Consider the following 21,340-nt stretch of genomic DNA (forward strand, 5'->3'; position numbering starts at 1 on the left):
TTTGAAACTAAAATGCTTGAGTTACCTAGGGTTTGGGATGGATGACTCTCTCCTTCATCCCTTCCGGAGGTAGAATCTTCTTCTTGCTCCGATCTTGAACAAGAGGAACTCTCCTCCTCTTCTTCCTTGGATGTTGAGTAGCCTCCAACTCTTCTCCTCCATGATGTGAGCTACTTGGCTCACTTAGCTCCTCTTCATGGCTTGAAGTGGAGCTCTCCTCATGGTACTTGGCCAAGTTATCCCATAATTCCTTGGCATTGTTGTAACCTATCTTACACAAGATGTTAGTAGGCAATGAAAATTCAATTATTCTCGCTACCTCTTCGTTGATTTCGGATTTGTGAATTTGTTCTCTTGTCCACTCCTTTTCTCAAGTGGTTTTCCTTCCTTATCCACCGGAGGAGTAAAACCTTCTTGTACAAAACCAATTCATTATGTTAGTCATAAGAAAGTACTTCATCCTTACCTTCCAATACGCCAAGTCGCCGATTCAGAAGGTGGAATGGTGACATCTTCTCCATAGAGATCCATTCTCTAGCTTTGCTCACGGTGTTGATCCGATGAAGAGCGAACCTCGCCCCGATACCACTTGTTAGGATCCTTCGCCAGAGAGGGGTGTGAATAGCCGCCCAAAATCGATCGTTTCTACGAAGGTTAGGTTAGCTGACAAAATACAACAAAGAAACAAAAGAGAAGAAAATCAAAAACATTAACGATGTACGAGGTTCGGAGATGATACTCCTACTCTCGGCGTGTCCGTAAGGTGGATTGAGCCCTATCAATCCGCTTCTGGATGAGTCCCAGAACCGGCTAATATCAACTCCTTGTGGGTGGAGAAACTCGCCACAATCACTTGCAACAATAAGCTAAGAGTCAGGAGAATAGCAAGAACAAAATGAATGTAAAACAAACAAGCTTGCCTTCTCGTCGATCGAGGTCCGGATGAAGTAGCAACTCCACCGAAGATGCAAGAAGAAGCCACCGAGAAACTGCGGAAGCTCACAAGCCAAAGAAGCCGTTGAGCTCAGCAGTCGGAGCACTGTATAGCGGCTTGTGCAGAGAGAACTTCCAGAAAGAAGAAGAAGAAGTCGTAGGCTCGCAGCAACAGTCCGCTTATAACCCGCGAAGAAGGCGAAGAAAACACGAAGAATCTAGCCGCTGCGTCAAGAACGCTAGTGCCTGGATCGGCCTGCGGACCGATCAGCCCATGGATCGTCCACGCATCACCCATTCCTAACTTCGCTTTCCTGTTTCGATCGTCCATGGACCGATCAGTTCTCTGATCGTCCACGCATCGATCAGGAACCTCTCGATCGTCCGTAGACCGATCAGCTTCTTTCCCGAACTTTGCGCCTCGATTGCGTTCTCGATCGGCCGCGCATCGATCAGATTAATCTGACGGTCACCGCACCGATCGAATCTCAGAGAGCCAGTTGATCTCATCGGTCACCGCACCGATCGAGCAAACAGACACCGATCGGTCTGGTGACCGATCCGAGCTTGGTTTTTGCCCAAACCAAGTCCCAAGACTTCCAAACCAATATCCGTCAACCTTGACCTATTGGTACTTCATCCCTAGCATCCGTCACTCCCTTGACCTGCTAGAACTCCCGCCAAGTGTCCGGTCAATCCTTTGACCTACTTGGACTTTTCAACACCAAAGTCCGATCATCCTCGATCCATCTGGATTTTCCTTGCCCGGCTTCACTCACCAGACTTTCACCGGCTTCACTCACCAGGATTTCACACGCCTAACATCCAGCTAGGACTTTCTCAACCTGGCTTCACTCACCAGACTTTCCACCGCCCGGCTTCACTCACCGGACTTTCCACACCGCCTAACATCCCAAGGACTTTCCACCGCCTCGTCACTCACTAGGACTTTCCCACCGCTCGCTTCACTCACTGTGACTTTCCACACCGCCTAACATCCCGATTAGGACTTTCCACCGTGCAAGCTCCTCGCTTGGACTTTTCCTGCCAAGTCTCCATACTTGAACTTTCTGCCAAGCTCCTTGCTTGGACTTTTCCGTTGCCAAGTCTCCACACTTGGACTTTTCAGGTCAACCAGGTCAACCTTGACCTAAGGTTGCACCTACAATCTCCCAAACACCTATTCTTGTCAAACATCAAGAATACAACTCTCTCACGAGTGTCAAACATCAACATGCAACTCAACTAGGTCAATCTTGACCTGAGGTTGCATCAACAATCTTCCCAAGTCAAACATCAAAATACAACTCGAGTCACGTCAATTCGAGTCGGGTCAACCAGGTCAACCTTGACCTAAGGTTGCACCAACAGATTCTTTTATCTATTTGGCAAGAGGATGTCAAGACAGCATTCCTTAATGGAAGTTTTGAAGAAAGCATCCATATAAAGCAACCAGAAGGGTTCATTGCAAAGGGCTAAGAGCATCTTGTGTAAGCTCAATCAGTCTATGGACCGAGGCAAAACTTCAAGGTCTTGGAACATCCGATTTATCAAAGTAATCCAGATCTATGGATTTATTTAGTAACTGGATAAGTCTTGTGTATACAAAAGGTGTGATGGAAGCATGGTGGTATTTCTTGTACTATACGTAGATAACATTTTTGGTAGTTGGAAACAATATCAAAATGTTGTCAGAAGTAAGGGTATGATTGTCCAAATAATTCGATATAAAGGACTTGGGAGAATGTATATAATTTTGAGATCAAAATAATAAGGGATCGAAAGAAAAATATATTTTACTTATCCCAAGCTTGATACATCGGAAAATCCTTGCTCGTTTTAAGCATGCAAAACTCCTCGAAAGGTTTCTTACTTTTTAAGGATGGAGTAACTTTATCTAAAGATATGTCTCTGTAGACATCAAAGGAGATAAAGGAAATAAAGGCAGTTTTATGCTACTGGAAGCCTAATGTATGCTATGTACGAGATCGAATCAATTGCCAAAGGCATAGTTAGCAGATATCAAAGTAACTCGGACAAGGAAAGGATCGCAAAGAAGCATATATGTAGTACCTGAGGCACTAGAGATTATATGCTAGCTTACAAGACAGTTAATTTGGTGTGGGTTGCATGGATTTTGACTTCCAATCGGATAGGGACAATAATAAGTCAACCTCGGGTTTTGTGTTTACTTTAGAGGTAAAGTCATAACTATGGAAGAGTGATAAGCATAGGTGTTTTTCTGGACTCCACCATAGAAGTTTAGTATATGGCAAGCCTCTGAGGTAGCCATAAAAGCCGAATGACTCAATAACCTCAAGATAGACTTAGATATGATTTCTGGTTTGTCCAAAGATTATTACAATTTATTGTAATAATGTTGGTAGTAGCAAACTCAAAGAAACCATAAGTCTATAAGGCAAGTAAACACATAGAGCCAAGTACCACCCAATACGAGAAATAGTATAACGAGGAGAAGTTTGCTGCCAGATTGCATCGGTGATGACCTATAGATCCTTTCACTAAGGTCCTAAGGCAAGAGCTTTGATGGGCATGTTGAAGGGTTGGGAATATCGTAGGACTAGCTAACTAGTCTTTTAGTATAAGTGGAGATTGTTAGAGTGTATACTAAAAAGCTTTTGTATAAACATTTATCTAGAAATAAGAATCACATTGGTCAAATGTCTACATTTATGATAAATATAGTTGTTCAATTAATTTATATTGTAGATAAAATGGTGTGTGGTGTCACACGAAGATCATGTTATCGGTACTTATAAATTATAAACAGTAGCTCACGACCATAATGGAAAGGAACAAACCATTGGAAGGTCGTAGTAATTGGGTATTAGTTTATCTTAACTATATAATTACACTAGTACACTTAGAGTGTATTGAGGACCATTAGAGGTCGTTTCTTTTATACTTTATAAAGAAACAAAGACCTCAGTTATTATGGAAGTGTATGCTCTTAATCCTAATATAATAACAAGCACATATATTTGATATTTATTTCTTTAATTTATCAATGGGTGAGATTTAGTTCGATGAATCAATAAGCCCGATAAGTTGGGAAATGATATCACTTATAGTGTGTGTTGATTAGAAGGAACTCTGTCCTAGTGATCTAGGTTGAGAATGTCCCCAAGAGGAGCTCATAAGGATTGTCATGTTAAACCCTGCAGTGGACTTAGTCCGACATGACGATAGGTTGAGTGGTACTACTCTTGAGCTAGATATTAATTAAGTGAGTTGTCAACTTACTTAATTAGTGGACATTTGTTATCTTAAACATGAGACTAACACACTCATAATAAGAAGGAGCCCAAAATGAAATTTGGGATGGTGCGGTAGTTCAATAATAGTTCTTTAGTGGAATGAATTATTATTTATGAAATTGTTGTGTTCGGCGAACACGGATGCTTAATTTCATCGGGAGACCTCTTTTAGTATAAGTGGGAGATTGTTAGAGTGTATACTAAAAGCTTAGCTTTTGGTATAAACATTTATCTAGAAATAAGAATCACATTGGTCAAATGTCTACATTTATGATAAATATAGTTGTTCAATTAATTTATATTGTAGATAAAATGGTGTGTGGTGTCACACATAAGATCATCAGTACCTTATAAATTATAAGCAGTAGCTCACGACCATAATGGAAAGGAACAAACCATTGGAAGGTCGTAGTGTAATTGGGTATTAGTATATAATTACACTAGTACACTTAGAGTGTATTGAGTAGGACCATTAGAGGTCGTTTCTTTTATACTGACTTTATAAAGAAACAAAGACCTCAGTTATTATGGAAGTGTATGCTCTTAATCCTAATATAATAACAAGCACATATATTTGATATTTATTTCTTTAATTTATCAATGGGTGAGATTTAGTTCGATGAATCAATAAGCCCGATAAGTTGGGAAATGATATCACTTATAGTGTGTGTTGTTGATTATAGAAGGAAACTGTGTCCTAGTGATCTAGGTTGAGAATGTCCCCAAGAGGAGCTCATAAGGATTGTCATGTTAAACCCTGCAGGTGGACTTAGTCCGACATGACGATGAAGTTGAGTGGTACTACTCTTGGAGCTAGATATTAATTAAGTGAGTTGTCATAACTTACTTAATTAGTGGACATTTGTTATCTTAAACACTGGAGACTAACACACTCATAATAAGAAGGAGCCCAAAATGAAATTTGGGATTGGTGCGGTAGTTCAATAATAGTTCTTTAGTGGAATGAATTATTATTTATGAAATTAAGTTGTGTGTTGGGGCGAAGGATTTTAATTTCATCGGGAGACCAAACCAATTCCTCCTCTCGGTCTCTATCGTAGCCTCTAGTATATAGAGATTTATACCCACATACCCACCTTCTTACCCATCAATGGGGTCGGCCAAGCTAGCTTGGAACCCAAGCTAGGGCCGCCAAGTCCAAAGTGGAAGTGGAGGAAGGATAAGGCTTGGTCCCAAGCTTGGGTGGCCGACCACTAGAATATTAAAAGGATTTTTATTAATTATTGGATGTATTTTTAAAGAGAGTTAAAATTAAAATTTCCTTTATAACTTTCTACAAAGATTAAGAGAAGAGATTAATCTCTTTCCTTATTTGTAGATTAAAAGGATGGTTTAATTTTTGAAACTTTCCTTATTTGTAAATCATCTACATGTTTAAAGAGAGTTTAAAATTTGAAATCTTTCCTTATTTGTTGATTAAAGGAGGATTTTAAATTTTAAGAAAACTTTCAATTTTAATCATGTTCATGATTTAAAAGAGTTTAAAATTAAATATTCTCTTTTATAAGTTTCTAGATTAAGAAAAGATTTAATATCTTTCCTTATTTGTAGATTAAAAGAGATTTTAATTTTTAGAGATAACTTTCTTTTATCCACATGTTTAAAAGAAATATTTTAATTTATAAAAATTCCTTTTATTAACCACCATAAAGGAAAAATTATTTGAGAAATTTTATAAATTTCCGGCAAATTAGGAAGTTTTAATTCTTGTATGAATTAAAATTTCCTTGATTTAATGGTGGTGGCCGGCCATTGTATTTGTAAAAAGGAAATTATTTTAATTAAATAAATTTTTTTTTCATGGCAAAATAATTAAGGAAGTTTTAATTAAATTTCCTTATTTGCCAAGACCAAGGATTATAAAGAGGGGTAGAGGTGCCTTCATGGGTGATCAACTCTATTATTCTTCTCCTCTCTTTCCTCCTTGGTGGCGCCCTAGCTTCTTCCTCTTCTCTTCTTCTTGTGGCACCTCTCTTGGAGCTCTTGATGGTGGCGGTTCTAGCTAGGAGAAGAAGGAGAGAAAGGTGGTTTTGTTTCTTGCATCCCTTGGAGCTTGGTGGTGGTGGCGGACCTCTACTTCTCTTGGAGAATTGTGGTGGCCGAAATTTGCAAGGAAGAAGAAGGTGCTTGGTGGTTCTCATCTCGGAAGATCATTGCCCACACACAACGTCCGAGGTTAGAAGAGGAATAGAAGATCAAGAGGTTTTTCTAAAGGTATAACTAGTAATTTTCTTTCCTCATCATACTAGTTATTTTTGGAAATAATACTAAATACAAGAGGCATACGATTCAAGAGTTTCAATTTGTTTTCGATATAGTGTTCTTTTGTTTTATTTTCCTTGTGATTTGATTGTTCTTTCGGTTAACCTAAAGTTATTTAGGAAATTAAATATTAGCTTTCTATAAAAGGTTTTGTCTAGTCGGTGGTAGTTGCTCCCATATCCAAGAAGGTCATGTGCCTGCCACGTCAGTTCTGGAACCGATTATGAAATTAATATTTAATGGAATTAATAACTTAAGGTGACTTGGTCGAACGTGTTAAGTTCCGCAGGAGATCCAAGTCAAAACCTAAAAGAACAAATAGATTAAGTTTGGATCAAACGTGTTAAGTTCCGCAGGCATCCAAAATTTAATTTAAAAGAACACATGGTAGCTAGGAAAAGGTTCAGACCTTTGTACAAAATTTTGTACAGTGGAACCTCTAGGTTTAGGTACCAACAATAGCCTCATTAAAGCCTCAAGTCCATCAAAGGAAAGGCTGGTGTCCAGAGGGCCGACCAATGTGGTGACTAAGCAAGGGCCGACATCCTCTTTATGGGGCGACCACATTTGGCAGTGACCAAACATGTAGGGGCCGACCAAGATTAATTCAAATAGGAGGAGTGTTTTGAATTTTTAAAATCTTCTCTTTGAAGAAAACTACATGTTTTAAAAGAGAGTTTTTAAATTTAAAAAACTTTCCTTATTTGAATTAGGTCACATGTTTTAAAAGAGAATTTAAAAGTTTTTAAAACTTTCCTTTTTTAACCATCTTCATGGTTGAGAAAAGAAAAGGAAGAGAAGTTTTAAAATTTAAATTTTTTATCACCATTGATCCGGATATAGTTGAGTGGCAGAGAGGAAATTAGGAGGAAAAGACAGGGGCACTTAGGTCTTTTTATAAGCTAGGGCTTTAAAGGGAGAGGCGGCTCGTGTTTTGGGAGAAGAGGGAGGGGGTTTTGGGGGAACGCCGCCAGCCGAGGAGGATGGTTCTCCTTTTGGTGCCCGTCGCCGGCGACGACGGAGACGCCGGCACTTTCTTTCCTTGCTCCTCTATCCTCTTCCCTCTAGCTTCGTCATTATAGTGTCGCCGCAAAGAAGAGGAGGACGTCTTTTGGCCGCCGTCAGCTTTGTAGACCGGAGATCTCCCCCTCCACGCCCATGGTCGCCACTTTCTCTTCTCACCAGCAGATACCTCCAGTTGACATCTCTGCCGGTCGTCGCCTGCCAGAACTGAGAGGGTACCTTCGTTACTGCCGACATCGGCCATGTATGCTGCCTCAGCATGTGTTGCCTCAGGCAACCGCAGTCGCCCTTCCCAGCTGCCAGCGGCATCTTTCACCATCACTCTCGCCTCCGGCGGCTATGGGTGACGCCGCTGCTTCTCGTAGCCGCCTCTGTCACCCACGGGACAGTCGCCATCCGGCGGACTCAGGTTTGCTTCTTCCGGCCATCGTGCCGAGATTATGTCCGGCCATCGAGCCAGGGTATTTCATTCGTCACACCATTATCATGCTTGTGAGTCATCTGCACTATCCGACCTGCGTGTTGTACGCAGGCCTATGAGCCGTTATGATATTCCCGCCGAGGTGCTGTTACCATATCCGGCCTACGAGCCGTCTCTTGGGACCCTTGCTGCATTAGATCCCATGTCGCCACACGATGACTAGATCAGCACTACAATCGGCTCACCGATCCATCCGAGGGTGCCCCCCTGGGCAAGGGTATGTCATTGCACTCGTTTCATGCTTATTTTATTATCATGTTATTATGCGGCTGCTTATGCATTTGTGGGATCCGCCTCGAGCACCGAGGTACCAGAGACCGGGGCAACCCGGTCACTGGCTGCAGGTATAGTTGCCCGGATGACTTCAGATGACTTGGTCAACGCAGCGGACAGATCATCAACCGGGTCATGGGGATGCGGTCAACCTTCCAGACACGTCATTCCGGCAGGTTCGTCTTCTCAGCTTCCTGACAGGATCAACCATGATAAAAAAGGAAATTTTATAAGAGAAGTTTTAAATTTTAAAACATGGTTTTAATTTTTAGAAACTTTCCTTTTTTAACTCCCACTTTAGGAAATTAGGAGAGAGCTTGTAAAATTTTATAATGGCTTAAAAAATTTTATTAAAAATTTATTTTTCCTTTTTTCTCTTGATGAGGTGGCCGACCACCTTGCTTGGTGCCCAAGCAAGGGGCCAGCCATAATTAAAATAAAAAAATTATCACAAAATTAATGTTGGTGATTGATTCAATCAAGAGAAAAGAAAAGGGAAAATAAAAAGGAAAAAGGAAAAACTAGAGGATGATTTTATTTTTTGTAAAAAGGTTTTCCTTATTTGCCTTGGGCAAGTAATATAAAAGAAGGGGTGAGGAGACCTCATGAAAAAAAAAACTCTTATTCTCTTGCTTGGAGACTCTCTTGGTGTGGCCGGCCCTCTCCCTTCTTTTTTCCCTTTTGCTCTCTTCTCCTTGGTGGTGGTGGTGGCCGGATTTTAGAAGAAGAGGAAGAAGCTTTTGGGTGGTGTTCAACTTGGAGGATCGTCACTCACACGACGTCCAAGGTGAGGCGAGGCGAGGAATACAGCAGAAGATCTTGAGGTCGTTACCTTACAAAGAGAATGTATAACTAGTAGTTTTTTTCCGCGTCATACTAGTTATTTTCTTTGTAAGAATTCTAAACACAAGAGACAATTAGATCTAGTTTTTCGAATTAGTTTTTCGAGTTTTTGTTTTCTTCTTTTTCGAATTTGTGATTCGATTGTTCTTTTTGGTTAACCTAGAGTTATTTAAGGAAATTAAATATTAGCTTTCTTTAAAAGGTTTTGTCTAGGCGGTGGTGGTTGCTCTCATATCCAAGAAGGCCATGTGCCTTGCCATACAGTCCTGGAAGCCAATTTTGGAAATTAATATTTAATGGAATTAATAACATAGGTGGATTTGAATCAATAGTGTTAAGTTCCGCTTGTGATTTAAATCTAAACCATTAAGAACAGATAAATTAAATTTGGAATCATTGATGTTAAGTTCCGTCTACGATTCCTAATTTAACTTCTAAAGAGCACAATAGGTTATTTAAGAAAAGTTTCGACACTTGTACAAAAATTTTTGTATAATGGAACCGGTACGTTTTCTTAGGACTAACCAACAAATATGAGATTGCCGAGTGGGCAGCGATATGCAAGTAAATATCAAGAGGACGTCAATATTGAGAAGTGTCAAGTGAGCGATGATTTGTTAGGAATGTCGAGCGAGCGGCGATATACAAGTAATGTCGAGCTAGTGTGAGTCATGCCCATGTGAATTGATGATGGGAGTCATGCCCAAGTGAATTGGTATTGGGAGTCATGCCCAAGTGAATAGGTGCTGGAAGTCATGCCCAAGTGAATTAATGCTAAGAGTCATGCCCAAGTGAATTAGTGTTGGGAGACATACTCATTTATAACTCGCAGCTCTGGTGAGAGTTTGGAACGACCCACCGATTTGTCGTTGGTACAAGAGCCATGCTGGCTTATAACTCGCAGCTAAGGAGAGAGTCTAGGATAGCCTACCGGATGGTCATTAGGTGCGAGAATCATGCTCTCTTATAACTCGTAGCTGAGGCAAGAGTCTGAGATAGCTGACTGGATGGCTGTTGGACACGAGAGTCATACTCACTTATAACTCGCAACTTAGGCGAGAGTCAAGGATAGTCGACCGAATGGTCGTGAGGACGAAAGTCATGCTCGCTTATAACTCTTAGTTGAGGCAAGAGTTTGGGATAGCCGATCGGATGGTCGTGGGGTGTGAGAGTCATGCTCACTTATAACTCACAATAGAGGCAAGAGACTAGGATAGCATACTAGATGGTCATTGGGCGCAAGAGCCATGCTCACTTATAACTCGTAGTTGATGCGAGAGTCTTGGATAGTTAACCAATTGGTTGTTGGACACAAGAGTCATGCTCGTTTATAACTCGCAACAGAGGTGAGAGTCTGGGATAGTCGGTTTGTTGATCGTTGGGTGCGAGAGTCCTGCTCATTTATAACTCGTAGCTGAGGCGAGAGTCAGGGATAACTGACCAGATGATCCTTGGGTGCGAGAGTCAAGCTCATTTATAACTCACAATTGAGGCAAGAGTATGGGATAGCCGACCGGATGGTCATGCGACGTGAGAGCCATGCTTGATTATAACTTGCAATTGAGGCGAGACTCTGGGATAGCTGACCAGATGGTCGTTGGGTGCAAGAGCTATACTCGCTTATAACTCGCAGTTGAGACAAAAGTTTGGTATAAATGATTGATGGTTATTGGACACGAGAGTCATGCTCGCTCATAACTCACAACTAAGGTGAGAGTCTAGGATTATCGACCGGTTAGTTGTTGGACGCAAGAGTCATGCTCTCTTACAACTCATAGCTAAGGCGAGAGTCTGGGTTAGCCGACCAGATGATCATTGGTGTGAGAGCAATGCTCGCTTATAACTCTCAGCTGAGGCAAGAGTATGGGATAGCTGACCGATTGGTCGTTGAGCGCAAGAGTCATGCTCGCTTATAACTCACAGTTGAAGCAAGAGTCTGGGATATAGCTGACCGGATGGTCATTGGGCGTGATAGTAAGGCTCGCTTATAACTCGTACTGAGGCGAGAGTTTGAGATAGTCGACCGAATGGTCATGGTGCGCAAGAACCATGCTCGCTTATAACTTGTAGCTAAGGCGAGAGTCTATGAAAGACAACCGGATGGTCGTTGGGCTTGAGAGGCATGCTTGCTTATAACTCACAGCTAAGGCGAGAGTCTAGGATAGCTGACTGGATGGTTGTTGGCAATTTAGAGGTATGGTGTTGGAGGCACGGTCTATAACCCAAATGCCTTAGAAAGTGGAGGCACGGTGTAGGACCCAAATATATTGGAGAGTAAAGGCATGATATATAACCCAAATGCATAGGAGAGTATAGGCATGGTGTACCCAAATGCCTTGGAGAATGAAGGTACAGTGTATAACCCGAATGCCTTAGAAAGTGGAGGCATAGTGTTTAATCTGAATGCCTTGGAGAATAAATGCACGGTGTATGACCCGAATGGCTTGGAAAGTGGAGGCACGATATATGACTCGAATGCCTTGGAGAATAAATGTACGGTGTATGACCCGAATATCTTGGAGAATCGAGGCACAATGTATGACTTGAATGTCTTGGAGAGTGGAGGCATAGTGTATGACCCAAATGCCTTGAAGCTGTCAAATGGATTTGCCGAATGAAATTGCTGCAATTTAAAATTCCTACAATTGGAACTATTTTGGAACTATTGATCGGATTGAAATTTTGGTCCTTTGGGGTTTTTGATCGGATGCACATTTAATCTTTTGCCGATCGAACTTCCTTGCCACTTAGACATTGTCCATTTCGATTTTTGCTGACCGACTTTTACTTGGAGATGCCAATCATGTTAGGATGTATACTAAAAGCCTAGCTTTTGGTATAAATATTTATCTAGAAATAAGAATCACATTGGTCAAATGTCTACATTTATGATAAATGTAGTTGTTCAATTAATTTATATTGTAGATAACATGGTGTGTGGTGTCACACACAGAGGATCATGTTATCAGTACCTTATAAATTATAAACAGTAGCTCACGACCAAGATGGAAAGGAACAATCCATTGGAAGGTCGTAGTGTAATTAGGTATTAGTTTATCTTAACTATATAATTACACTAGTATACTTAGAGTGTATTGAGTAGGACCATTTGAGGTCGTTTCTTTTATACTGACTTTATAAAGGAACAAAGACCTCAGTTATTATGGAAGTGTGTGCTCTTAATCCTAATATAATAACAAGCACATATATTTGATATTTATTTCTTTAATTTATCAATGGGTGAGATTTAGTTCGATAAATCAATAAGTCCGATAAGTTGGTTATTTATAGTGTGTGTTGTTGATTATAGAAGGAAAGCGTGTCCTAGTAATCTAGGTTGAGAATGTCCCAAGAGGAGCTCATAAGGATTGTCATGTTAAACCTGCAGTGGACTTAGTCCGACATGGCGATGAAGTTGAGTGGTACTACTCTTGAGCTAGATATTAATTAAGTGAGTTGTAACTTACTTAATTAGCGGACATTGTTATCTTAAACACGGAGACTAACACACTCATAATGAAAGGCCAAAATGTAATTTGGGATTGGTGCGGTAGTTCAATAATAGTTCTTTAGTGGAATGAATTATTATTGATAAAATTAAGTTGTGTGTTTGGGGCGAACACGGATGCTTAATTTCATCGGGAAATCAATTCCTCTCGGTCCCTATCGTAGCCTCTTGTATATAGAGATATACCCACCACACCACCTTCTTACCCATCATAAGTCGGCCAAGCTAGCTTGGAACCCAAGCTAGGGTCAAGACCAAATGGTTGAGCTAGTTGGTGGTCAGGCTTGGGTCCCAAGCTTTGGTGGCGCCACTAGAATATTAAAGGGTTTTTATTAAAATTATTTCTTGTGGATATCATGATTTAAAATAGAGTTTAAAAATTAAAATTTCCTTTTATAGCTTTCTACAAAAGATTAAGAGAAGAGATTAATCTCTTTCCTTATTTGTAGATTAAAAGAATGGTTTTAATTTTTATTAAAAACTTTTCTTATTTGTAAATCATCCACATGTTTAAAAGAGAGTTTAAAAATTTGAAATCTTTCCTTATTTCTTGATTAAAAGGTGGATTTTAAATTTTAAGAAAACTTTCCTTTTTAAACATGTTCATTATTTAAAAGAGAGTTTAAAAATTAAATATTCTCTTTTATAAGTTTCTACAAAAGATTAAGAAAAGATTTGATATCTTTCCTTATTTGTAAATTGAAAGAGATTTTAATTTTTAGAGATAACTTTCTTTTTATCCACATGTTTAAAAGAATGATTTTAATTTATAAAATTTCTTTTTTATTAACCACCGTGAAAGGAAAGATTATTTGAGAAATTTTTATAAATTTCCTTGATTAAGGGATTAAAGGTGGCCGGCCATTATCATGATGAAAAGAAAATTATTTTTAATTAAATAAATTTTCCTTTTCAATGGTAAAAGAATTAAGGAAGTTTTTATTAAATTTTTCTTATTTGCCAAAGACCAAGGATTATAAAAGAGGGGGTAGAGGAGACTTCATGATGAACAACTCTATTATTTTTCTCCCTCTTTTCTTCCTTGGGTGTGGCCGGCCCTTTCTTTCCTCTCCTCTCCTTTGTGTGGCCGAAACCTTCTCATGGTGGAGATAGCTTTGGTGGCCGGAACTAAGAAGGAGAAGAAGGAGAGAAAAGAAGCCTCTTTTCTAGCATCCCTTGGAGCATGGTGGTGGTGGCCGAACCTCTTCATCCTAGGAGAAGTTTTGATGGCCGAAACTTGTAAGGAAGAAGAAGGTGCTTGGTGGTTCTCATCTCGGAAGATCGTTGCCCACACAACGTCCGAGATTAGAAGAGGAATACGGTAGAAGATCAAGAGGTCTTTCTAAAAGGTATAATTAGTATTTTTTCTTTCCGCATCATACTAGATATTTTTGGAAATAATACCAAATACAAGAGGCATATGATTCTAGTATTTTGAATTTGTTTTTGATGTTGTGTTCTTTGTTTTTTTTTCTTTTCCTTGTGATTTGATTGTTCCTTTCGGTTAACCTAAAGTTATTTTAGGAAATTAAATATTAGCTTTCCTTAAAAGGTTTTGTCTAGTCGGTGGTGGTTACTCCCATATCCAAGAAGGCCATGTGCCTCGCCACGTCAGTACTGGGAACCAATTATGGAAATTAATATTTAATGGAATTAATAACTTAGGTGATTTGGATCGAACGTGTTAAGTTCCGCAGGAGATCTAAGCCAAAACCTAAAAGAACAAATAGATTAAACTTTGGATCAAACGTGTTAAGTTCCGCAGGTGATCCAAGTTTAATTTAAAAGAACACATGGTAGCTAGGAAAAGGTTCAGACCTTTGTACAAAATTTTTGTACAGTGGAACCATTAGGTTTTCCGAGTAGCAACCAACATGGTCGAGCTAGCTTCCTGTGTGGTATGTTTAAGTGTTATTGGCATACATACACATTTAGGCCAAAGGTTAATAATAGGATGTGCTAACTTTGTGGATGTAGGATCCAACTATTATGGCTTTTACTTATTATGTGTGTGATTGGACCCTTGGACATGTCAAGGGCATTTATTGTGTGTGCATGATTGTATTATAAAATACAGCAGGAGCTGTATTTAGTTTTATTAGGATTTTATTTTTGATCTAGTTACATGTACATTCCTTTTATGGAATATAGGATCGATGGATGTAATTTTATTTTATGTTCGATCTAGTTTACATGTGCATTCCTTCGAGGAATATAGGATCGAAAAATGTAAAATTCTATTTATTTCGCGGATCGGATCTTGCAAGGCGTGGAACCTTTTGAGGACCAGAGGCGCAGTGAACAAGGAGCAAGATGGATAAGATAGACGCGACGACATGGCCCGATGGCGGCGGCTAGGGTTGGCGACACACGGAGGACAACGATAGATAAAAGCCATAATAGTTGAAAATTAGTTTTCCGTTTATTGCTTTTATGTTGTGTTGTGTGTGCTTGTTAGTATGCATGTTAAGTAGACTAGCATAGTCAAAATTCCTCACTTTAAATAACTAAGTGAGAGAGGATTTATTTTAAATAAATTCCACGGTCTCCATTCATGGTTTTATAAGTGATGCAACAGCTTGGTTAGATGTCTTCCTCATCGGATAGGCTTGCGGATCACTGGGATGGGAAGTTAATTAAGGGCGTGTGATCTTCCCCATCGGAAGGGCATAATCTTATTAACGGACTTAGTGTCAAGTAATGGTATACACTTAAGCACGTCTAATAGTATCCTCCCTATTGGACCGCTTATTTGTTTGACCAAAGAAAATCAACTATTAATTTGTCAAATAAATAGGTTGACAAGATAATAAAATTAAAACTTCTTACAAATGTTTGATTTTGTATCGTCCACACTATCGTGGCATACAAAACTCACCGGTGTTTGAGGTAATTTTATTTTGTCATAAAGATTTATTGACAAGATAATTAATGGGTAAAACCCTCCTCTTACAAATGTTTAAATTTTGTATCGTCCACACTATCGTGGCATGCAAAATTGAGGTGTGTTGGTGAATTTAAATAATATTTGAGGAATCAATGTTATTTTAAATTCAAAAGTTTTGACCAAATATTTGATCAAAGATCAACTATTAATTTTATTCGTAAAGAAGTAAAGTAAGTTGACGAGATAATAAAATTAATGGATAAAATCTCCTCTTTAATTTTGTATACGTCCACACTATCGTGGCATACAAAATTCATAGGTTAAAGAATTGATCTTGACCAAATATTTTGTGATTTAAAATTTTAATCCCTAGTTGTTATACTATAGAAAAGACTTAGTAGTCAAATTGTAATGATTGGAAATAGGACTTGGACATTAAGGTATACTGCCTTCTTAGAACTAAGAACAATATAGGTGTATTTAATTTATTAGTTGAAACATGTCTAGTGGTGTTATCTACGAACACAGGTGTGAATCGGATGCCATTAATCATCATGTTTCATTGGGTTCAGAAACCCGACAACTAAATGAAAATTAAAACACCGTCTCAAAGCACTACTACAATTTTTTTTAGTGGGAGAGGTTTATTCTCTAATGGGAATAAAATATGGATTATTAGAAATTGTCTTTACATACTAAGTTTAGAAAGAACCTGATTTCAGTTTCTAAACTATTATAGAATAGATATTGTGTCTATTTTGATAACAAAGTTATTATCAAGAAAAATAGGGAAGTTATCTATTCTGGTATGTTGGTTGACAAATTATAATTCAATAACTCCCACGATGCAACAAATGAAAATTAGTAACACATCTTCTAAATTTAAGAGAAAGCAACCTTCGGAAAAGAACCAATTATATCTTTGGCATCTAAGGCTAGGTTATATTAACTTGAGTAGGATTCATTGGTAGCCGATGAACTTTTGGGTTCATTAGTAGTGGAAATCTTTCCAACCTGCGAGTCTTACTTGGAAGGAAAAATAACCAAGAAGCTTTAAGTCTAAGGGGTATGGAGCCAAAAATATATTGAATTGGTGTGATCCTATAACTATCCAGTCAAGAGGTAGTACTGAGATATAATATATTACATATACTTAATGTGCCAAAGACTAAGTGCTTTGATTAGTTCAAAAGGTACAAGGCTAATGTGGAGGAACATTAAAGTAAAAGTATCAAGTCATGGTGGTGAGTACCTCTTAGGATAATTTAGGAATTATTTATCATAAGTAGGGATTTACTCCCAACTAACTGCACCTAGTACACCCCAACAGAATGGTGTAGTAGAAAGAAGGTATAGAACTCTTATGGAAATAATTAGATTGATGATGAGTTATTCAGAAAATTACCAAGTTCGTTTTAAGGATATACTCTGGAAAAGAAAGTGAACAAAGTACCTTCCAAAGTCAGAACTCTCTACTCATATAGAATTGCTGAATAGGCGTAAGCCTATTTTGAAGCATATTCGGATTAGGGTAGTCCAGCACATATGCTGAAGAGAGGCAATGATAAGTTAGATAGGAATTCACTTATTTATGGGTTATCCTAGAGAAACGAAAGTAAGTTTATAGTCTTAAAAATCAGAAGGTCATTGTTAGCATCAATGATTGATTTTTAGAGGACTATATAATGAACCATAAGCTCATAAGTGAATTTGTTCTTACAGAAATAATAAAAGACATGTTTAATCTAGTACCAACTGTACAAGATGAGATACCATAAGGAAACTGCAACACGTATCACAAATGATACACAATTGCAGAAAGTGCATCGTCGTAGTGGGAGGGTTGTTAGGTAACCTAAAAAGATTCATGTTTTGGGAGAGTTTTTGGACTCGATCTCTGGAGGACATGAACCTGATCTCCAGACATATGACGAAGCACTCCAAGATAAAGATGCAACATCTTGGCAAAGAGTAATGAATAATAGAATTAGAATATATATATTCTAATAAAATCTGGAAACTTGTAGAACTACCAAATGGTGTAAAAGCCTTTGGGTGTAAAAAGGTCTATAATAGGAAAAGAGGGATAGACAGGAAGGTAGAAACTTTCAAAGCAAGGTTTGATGAAAAAGAAAACTTTTTCACTGGTAGCCATGCTTAAGTCTATCCGGATTCTTTTATCTATTTGGCAAGTGGATGTCAAGACAGCATTCTTTAATGGAAGTCTTAAAGAAAGCATCCATATAAAGCAACCAGAAGGGTTTATTGCAAAGGGCTAAGAGCATCTTGTCTATGGACTGAGGCAAAGCTTCAAGGTCTTGGAAGATCGGGTTTATCAAAGTAATCCAGACCTATGGATTTATTTAGTAACCGGATAAGTCTTGTGTATACAAAAGGTGTGATGGAAACGTGGTGGTATTTCTTGTACTATACGTAGATAACATTTTTGGTAGTTGGAAACAATATCAAAATGTTGTCAGAAGTAAGGGTATGGTTGTCCAAACAATTCTATATAAAGGACTTGGGAAAATGCATATATTCTTGAGATCAAAGTAATAAGGGATCGCAAGAAAAGAATATTTTACTTATCCCAAGCTTCATATATCAGAAAAATCCTTGCTTGTTTTAAGCATGCAGAACTCTAAGAAAGGTTTCTTACCTTTTTGGCATAGAATAGCTTTATCTAAAGAGATGTCTCCGAAGACATTAAAGGACATGAAGGCAGTTCCTTATGCTTCGGCTCTGGGAAGCCTAATGTATGCAATGCTGTGTACGAGACAGGATATCTTTTTTGCCGTGGGCATGGTTAGCAGATATCAAAGTAACCCTAGACAAGGACATTAGTCTGCAGTAAAGCATATATTGAAGTACCTTAGAGGCACTAGAGATTATATGTTAGCTTACAAGGCAGCTATTTTGGTCCCTGTGGGTTGCATGGATTTTGACTTCCAATCGGATAAGGACAATAATAAATCAACCTCGGGGTTTTGTGTTTACTTTAGGAGGTAAAGTCATAACTATGGAAGAGTGATAAGCATAGGTGTTTTTCTGGACTCCACCATAGAAGCTTAGTATATGGCAAACCTCTGAGATAGTCATAAAAGCTGAATGCCTCAATAACCTCAAGATAGACTTAAATATGATTTCTAGTTTGTCCAAAGATTATTACAATTTATTGTAATAATATTGGTGCAGTAGCAAACTCGAAGAAACCATAAGTCTATAAGGTAAGTAAACACAATAGAGCGCAAGTACCACCCAATACGAGAAATCGTATAAACGAGAAGAAGTTGTTGCTGCCTAGATTGCATCAGATGATGACCTATAGATCTTTTCACTAAGGTCCTAAAGGAAAGAGCTTTTGATGGATATGTTGAAGGGTTGGGAATCAGATGTATGGTAGCAGATATGGCATCTTAGTCTTTTAGTATAAGTGGGAGATTGTTAGGATGTATACTAAAAGCCTAGCTTTTGGTATAAACATTTATCTAGAAATAAGAATCACATTGGTCAAATGTCTACATTTATGATAAATGTAGTTGTTCAATTAATTTATATTGTAGATAACATGGTGTGTGGTGTCACACACAGAGGATCATGTTATCAGTACCTTATAAATTATAAACAGTAGCTCACGACCAAGATGGAAAGGAACAAACCATTAGAAGGTCGTAGTGTAATTAGGTATTAGTTTATCTTAACTATATAATTACACTAGTACACTTAGAGTGTATTGAGTAGGATCATTTGAGGTCGTTTCTTTTATACTGACTTTATAAAGGAACAAAGACCTCAGTTATTATGGAAGTGTGTGCTCTTAATCCTAATATAATAACAAGCACATATATTTGATATTTATTTCTTTAATTTATCAATGGGTGAGATTTAGTTCGATAAATCAATAAGCATGATAAGTTGGGAAATGATATCACTTATAGTGTGTGTTGTTGATTATAGAAGGAAACTGTGTCCTAGTAATCTAGGTTGAGAATGTCCCCAAGAGGAGCTCATAAGGATTGTCATGTTAAACCCTGCAGGTGGACTTAGTCTGACATGACGATGAAGTTGAGTGGTACTACTCTTGGAGCTAGATATTAATTAAGTGAGTTGTCGGTACTTAATTAGTGGACATTTGTTATCTTAAACACAAGGAGACTAACACACTCATAATAAGAAGGAGCCCAAAATGTAATTTGGGATTGGTGCGGTAGTTCAATAATAGTTCTTTAGTGGAATGAATTATTATTGATAAAATTAAGTTGTGTGTTCGGGGCGAACACGGGATGCTTAATTTTATCGGGAGACCAAAACTAATTCCTCCTCTCGATCCCTATCGTAGCCTCTTGTATATAGAGATTTATACCCACCACATACCCACCTTCTTACCCATCCAATGGGGCCGGCCAAGCTAGCTTGGAACCCAAGCTAGGGTCGGCCAAGACCAAATGGTTGAGCCAAGTTGGTGGCCGACCAAAGCTTGGGTCCCAAGCTTAGGTGGCCGGCCACTAGAATATTAAAAGGGTTTTTTTTATTAAAATTATTTCTTATGTGGATATCATGATTTAAAAGAGAGTTTAAAAATTAAAATTTCCTTTTATAGCTTTCTACAAAAGATTAAGAGAAGAGATTAATCTCTTTCCTTATTTGTAGATTAAAAGGATGATTTTAATTTTTATTAAAAACTTTTCTTATTTGTAAATCATCCACATGTTTAAAAGAGGGTTTAAAAATTTGAAATCTTTCCTTATTTGTTGATTAAAAGGTGGATTTTAAATTTTAAGAAAACTTTCCTTTTTAAACATGTTCATTATTTAAAAGAGAGTTTAAAAATTAAATATTCTCTTTTATAAGTTTCTACAAAAGATTAAGAAAAGATTTGATATCTTTCCTTATTTGTAGATTGAAAGAGATTTTAATTTTTAGAGATAACTTTCTTTTTATCCACATGTTTAAAAGAAAGATTTTAATTTATAAAATTTCTTTTTTATTAACTACCATGAAAGGAAAAATTATTTGAGAAATTTTTATAAATTTCCTTGATTAAGGGATTAAAGGTGGCCGACCATTATCATGATGAAAAGAAAATTATTTTTAATTAAATAAATTTTTCTTTTCAATGGTAAAAGAATTAAGGAAGTTTTTATTAAATTTTCCTTATTTGCCAAAGACCAAGGATTATAAAAGAGGGGGTAGAGGAGACTTCATGATGAACAACTCTATTATTTTTCTCCCTCTTTTTTTCCTTGGGTGTGGCCGGCCCTTTCTTTCCTCTCCTCTCCTTTGTGTGGCCGAAACCTTCTCATGGTGGAGATAGCTTTGGTGGCCGGAACTAAGAAGGAGAAGAAGGAGAGAAAAGAAGGCTCTTTTCTAGCATCCCTTGGAGCATGGTGGTGGTGGCCGAACCTCTTCATCCTAGGAGAAGTTTTGATGGCCGAAACTTGTAAGGAAGAAGAAGGTGCTTGGTGGTTCTCATCTCGGAAGATCGTTGCCCACACAACGTCCGAGATTAGAAGAGGAATACGGTAGAAGATTAAGAGGTCTTTCTAAAAGGTATAATTAGTATTTTTCCTTTCCGCATCATACTAGTTATTTTTGGAAATAATACCAAATACAAGAGGCATACGATTCTAGTATTTCGAATTTGTTTTCGATGTTGTGTTCTTTGTTTTTTTTTATTTTCCTTGTGATTTGATTGTTCCTTTCGGTTAACCTAAAGTTATTTTAGGAAATTAAATATTAGCTTTCCTTAAAAGGTTTTGTCTAGTCGGTGGTGGTTGCTCCCATATCCAAGAAGGTTATGTGTCTCGCCACGTCAGTACTGGGAACCAATT

This window comes from Zingiber officinale, chromosome 1A (genome assembly GCF_018446385.1).
Source record: "Zingiber officinale cultivar Zhangliang chromosome 1A, Zo_v1.1, whole genome shotgun sequence".
NCBI classification, from domain to species: domain Eukaryota; kingdom Viridiplantae; phylum Streptophyta; class Magnoliopsida; order Zingiberales; family Zingiberaceae; genus Zingiber; species Zingiber officinale.